Source organism: Balaenoptera acutorostrata, chromosome 9, assembly GCF_949987535.1.
Source record: "Balaenoptera acutorostrata chromosome 9, mBalAcu1.1, whole genome shotgun sequence".
Lineage (NCBI taxonomy): Eukaryota > Metazoa > Chordata > Mammalia > Artiodactyla > Balaenopteridae > Balaenoptera > Balaenoptera acutorostrata.
Window position 1 is genome coordinate 85618867 of NC_080072.1, and position 6000 is coordinate 85624866.

The following is a 6000-nucleotide window of genomic DNA, read 5'->3' on the forward strand; positions in this document are numbered from 1 at the left end:
CTGTGTTTGCAGTTTCCTTTCCACAGGCTGCAGGATCATAGTTCCTCTTGCTTCTGATGTCTGTCCCCTGGTGTGTGAGTTTGGTCCAGGGGCTTATGCAGGCTTCCTTGTGGGAGGGAACAGTGCCTGCCCTATGTTGGGTGGAGCTGAGTCTTGTCCCTCTGGGGGGCAGATCCATGTCAAGGGGTGCATTTTGGGGTAGCTGTGAGCTTAGTAAGACTTTAGGCAGCCTGTCTGTTGATGGGTGTTGCTGTGTTCCTGTCTTGCTTCTTGTTTGGCCTGAGGAATTCAGGCACTGGAGCCTCAGGTTCTTGGGAGGGGATGGGTCTTGTTGCCAAAATGGAGACATCCAGGAGAGCTCACACCAATTAATTTTCCCTGGGGTCTCTGCTACTTGTGTCCTTGCCCCCACATTTAGCTACAGCCAACCCCTGCCTCCCCAGGAGACACTCCAAGAACCTACATAGGTCCAGCCCAGGTTCCTATGGAAGTACTGCTTTGTGCTTTTGTCCCAGTGCATGTGAGACCTTGTGTGCAACCAGCAAGAGTGCAGTCTGTTTCCTTCAGCCCTGTGACCAAAGGAAACAGACTGCACTCTTGCTGGTTGCACACAAGATTGAACTCAAACCCACTGGCCTTCAAGGTTAAATGCCCTGGGGGTTCTTCCTCCTGATTCCAGACCCTCAGACTGCCTTGGGGTGCTATTTTATGTGGGAATGCCCATTTGTAGCCTGCATGAGTTTAATATATATTATTTTTTGGTGCAGCGGCTATTTTTAATATGGATGACTGCCACCTCTTTCCACAGTGTATGTTGGCCATTATCTCCTTGATAGTGGGTTTGACTGGTGTTGTGGTGACAAGATCCTGCCCTGGATATTGAACAGGGCCTCTCCTTTGCTCCATGGTTATCACTGCCCTGTCAGGGGCAGGGTCTGCTCCCTAGTTGTTGGAGTAGAGTTCCCCAGATCTATTTCTTAGCTGTGTTTCTGATCTTCCATGAGATGTAGGTGGTATTGGAGAACTTCCACTGGGAAAGAACCCACTGAGTATTCCTCCTCTGTAGCTGTTCACCTGTGAGTCTACTCTGTTGTGTCACCTTTCCCCTGTTGTCTGAGTTCACAAAGTACACTGCTGTTGGCGCTGCTCTCTGTCCCACCTGAACAGTGGGTATGCCAACAATTGGCCCTGCTGACTCTTAGGAGTTGTTTTCACCAGGCCACCAGCACAGATCCACTGAAGTCAGGTCCCCAGACTGCAGAAGTCATGCACCTGGACTCACTGTGGAATGAGTGCTATGGATGCAGCCCAGACTCTGGTCTGACCCAGTCCCTGTGTGTATGTGCCCATGAAACCCACCACTGCTAAACCCAGACCTGTTTTAGATGCAGGAGCACTCGTTGTCCATTTGGATGCTCCTCAGGCACTGAATTTATGAAGCCATCAGCAGAAGTGTAAATCCGTGGTTCGTGCAGCCATGAGGAGAGATTTCAGCTCTTTTGCCTTACTCACATGCCCCTTGGGGCTCAGCTGTGATTTCTGCCCCACCTATGTGTGTGGGCCACCCACTGGCAGCTGCTCATGAGGCTGCTGGAACATGTGAGCCCACCCAGGTAGGAGGCGGCCATGGAGGTGATCAGGCCAAGAAGCCCACCCAGGCAGGATGATGCTGGTGAGTCAATTGGGTTGTGCAAGCCCATCAGGTGGGAGGAGGTCGGGGTGGCGATCAGGGAGAGTGGGCTGCCCAGGAAGGTAGGGGGGTGAGGAGCCAGCGGTCAAGGCATGTGAGCCTGCTCTGGTGGGAGCCCTCCCTATGTCCATGGAGGCAGGGGCCAGCACGAGTAGAGAAGCTGCAATGGTGGCCCCATCCTTTGCATGTCACTCAACAATGGTGCTTCACTTTTATGGAAGTCTGGGCTTCCTCCATGAGCATTCCTGGTTGCAGAGCTCCTCACTCCCATCCCCTTAGGCTGTCTCCTCGCAGTTAATAGCATTCCCCTCCCTGGGTCTGCTTTCCAAAGCCCACATTCTAGCACCCAGCCCCTGTCCACGACAGTGAACAAACGTCTTGGGCTGGGGCACACAGGGCTGTGGAAAGAACCAACTGTGTAGTTCTCACTCTGTCCTGCCTGCCACAGACTGATTGCTGGGCTCTCCTCCAAGTCCCTGAAGCTCCCCTTCTGTCCCAGCTGATCTCCCCACCAGTGAGTGGGCTTCCCCGGATGTGGGAACCTCTCCTCTCCTTCAGCTCCCGCACATGGGCACAGGTCTCATCCCGTTTCCTCTTCTTTTCCTTTTCCCTTCTTCTTTGTTTCATCCTACCTGGTTATGTGGGGATTTTTCTTGTCCTTTTAGGTGTCTGAGGTCCTCTACTAGTGTTCAGCAGGTACTCTGTGAGAATTGTTCCATTTGTAGATGTATTCTTGATGTGTTTGGGGGAGAAATGAACTCCACATCCTCCTACCCCTCCACCAGCTTGACCTTGGCAATGTTTCTTTGAATTGGGACTCTCTGGTTTCATAGTGCCTATCTCAAAAGAGGTTTTAGTATGGCATATTATCTCTTAAGTCATCTGCACTAATGAGAGAGATATTATAGATTTGTTTGTCGCTCTAGCCACATCCTGAAAAACTTTCTAAAATATCCCCTAAGTCCTCCCAACCAGGCCCAGGGTGACTTGAGGTCCAGTAATTGTTACCCCTCACACCTGCCCCAAATCCAGTTACTTGGACAGTGGGAGCTTCAGCAGATGTGTTAAATTGGCCCAGGTTAGGTTTTCACCTCTGTGCTTATTGATTGTGCTTTGTATTGTCAGGCCTGACTCTGATAACTAAATTCAGCTCTACAGTACCTTCTGTTCCAGAGGGCCCATTAAAAATTCAAGATTGGTTACCTGAGGAACCAATTAATTAATTTTGGAGCTCCAAGTTTCTCAGGCTATTTACATGCAGTTTCATCTAAAGCAGAGTGGTTGTGAGCTTCTTCCAGCTGCCCGGATACAGACCTGGGAAAATAAGCTTTGGTAGAAAGGATGACAAGACATTGTGTATATTTGTAATGGTGAGTGGAAGAATATATTCATTGGGTATAATCAGGCACAATCACAAAGATAACATGTACAGAGATTTTCACTGAGACATTGCTTTTAACAGTCAAAGATTGGAAACAATTTAAATTTCCAATGATAGAGTATTGGTAAAGTAAATTATGGTAGTATTCATGCAACAAAATCATTAAAATACTTAAGTAAAAATTTAAAATGAAGGAGTAGATATATGTTTAAATACATATCAATATAAAATATATAATTGAGTTATTGATCATTCATTAACATAAATTTTAATAAGAGGACATGTATAATACAACTTCATTTTTATAAAAATAAATGGGTTACAGAGACCTTCAAGATAGTGGAGGAGTAAGACGTGGAGATCACCTTACTCCACACAAATACATCAAAAATACATCTACATGTGGGACAACTCTTACAGAACACCTACTGAATGCTGTCAGAAGACCTCAGACTTCCCAAAAGGCAAGAAACTCCCCATGTACCTGGGTAGGGAAAAAGAAAAAAGAAAAAACAGAGACAAAAGAATAGAGATGGGACCTGCACCATTGGGAGGGAGATGTGAAGGAGGAAAGGTTTCCACAGACTAGGAAGCCCCTTCACTGGTGGAGATGGGGGGTGGCGGGGGGGAAGATTTGGAGCCACAAAGGAGAGCACAGCAACAGGGGTGCAGAGGGCAAAGTGGAGAGATTCCTGCAGAGAGGATCAGTGCCAACCAGCACTCACCAGCCTGAGAGGCTTCTCTGCTAACCCACTGGGGCAGACGGGGGCTGGGAGCTGATGATCCAGCTTCGGAGGTCAGCTGCCAGGGAGAGGACAGGGGTTGGCTGTGTGAACACAGCCTGAAGAGGGCTAGTGCACCACAGCTAGCCGGGAGGGAGTCCAGGAAAAAGTCTGGAACTGCCTAAGAGGCAAGAGACCATTGTTTTGTGGTGTGCAAGGAGAGGGGATTCAGAGAACCACCTAAACAAGTTCCAGAGATGGGCGTGAGCTGGGGCTATCAGCGCAGACCCTAGAGATGGGTGTGAAATGCTAAGGTTGCTGCTGCAGTCACCAAGAAGCCTGTGTGCAAGCACTATCCACACCTCCCTTCACGGGAACCTGTGCAGCCCGCCACTGCCTGGGTCCCGTGATCCAGGGACAACTTCCCTGGGAGAACACATGGTGTGCCTCAGGCTGTTGCAACATCACGCTAGCCTCTGCTGCTGCAGGCTGGCCCCACATTCCGTACCCCTCCCTCCCCCCAGCCTGAGTGAGCCAGGGCCCCCTAATCAGCTGCTACTTTAACCCTGTCCTGTCTGAGCGAAGAACAGACACCCTCAGGTGACCTACACGCAGAGCCAGGGCCGAATCCAAAGCTGAACCCCAGGACCTATGTGAACAAAGAAGAGAAAGGGAAATCTCACCCAGCAGCTTCAGGAGCAGTGTATTAAATCTCCACAATCAACTTGATGTGTCCTGCATCTGAATAGACAGTGAATCATCCCAAATGGAGGTAGTGGACTTTGGGAACAAAGGTAGACTTGGGGTTTGCTTTCTGCATCTAATGTGTTTCTGGTTTTATGTTTATCTTAGTTTAGTATTTAGAGTCTATTATCACTGGTAGATTTGTTTATTGATTTGGTTGCTCCCTTCCTTTTTTTTAATATATAGATACATATATTTTTTTCCTTTTTCTCTTTTTGTGAGTGTGTATGTGTATGCTTCTTTGTGTGATTTTGTCTGTATAGCTTTGCTTTTACAATTTGTCCTGGGGTTCTCTGTGTCCTTTCTTTTTTTAGTATAGTTTTTAGCGCTTGTTATCATTGGTGGATTTGCTTTTTGGTTTGATTGCTCTCTTCTTTCTTTCTCTTTTTTCCTTTTTCTTTTACTTTTTAATTATTTTTAATTTATAAAAATTAAAAAAATATTTTAATAACTTTATTTTATTTTATTTTTTCTATCTTTCCTTCTTTTTTTCTCCCATTTCTTCTGAGCCATGTGGCTGACATGGTCTTGGTGCTCTGGCCAGGTGTCAGGCTTGTGCCTCTGAGGTGGGAGAGCCGAGTTCAGGACATTGGTCCACCAGAGACCTCCTGGCTTCACGTAGTATCAAACAGCAAAACCTCTCCCAGAGATCTCCAGCTCCACTCAGCAACCAGCAAGCTACAGTGCTGGAAACCCTATGCCAAACAACTAGCAAGAGAGGAACACAAACCCATCCATTAGCAGAGAGGCTGCCTAAAATCATAATAATGTCACAGAAACCCCAAAACACACCACTGGATGTGGTCCTGTCCACCAGAAAGGCAAGATCCAGCCTCATTCACCAGAAAACAAACACCAGTTCCCTCCACCAGGAAGCCTACACAACCCACTGAACCAACATTAGCCTCTGGGGGCAGACACCAAAGACAATGGGAACTACGAACCTGCAGCCTGGGAAAAGGAGACCCCAAACACAGTAAGGTAAGAAAAGTGAGAAGACAGAAAAACACACAGATGAAGGAGCAAGGCAAAAACCCACCAGACCAAACAAATGAAGAGGAAATAGGCAGTCTACCTGAAAAAGGAGTCACAATAATGATAGTAAAAATGATCCAAAATCTCAAAAATAGAATGAAGAACATACAAGAAACGTTTAACAAGGACCTAGAAGACCTAAAGAGCAAACAAATAATGATGAACAACAGAATAAGTGAAATTAAAAATTCTCTAAAAGGAATCAATAGCAGAATAACTGAGGCAAAAGAAGAGATAAGTGACCTGGAAGGTAAACTAGTGGAAATAACTACCACAGAATAGAATAAAGAAAAAGAATGAAAAGAGTTGAGGACAGTCTCAGAGACCTCTGAGACAACATTAAAGGCACCAACATTTGAATTACATGGGTATCAGAAGAAAAAGAGAAAAAGACAGGGACTGAGAAAATATTTGAAGAGATTATAGTT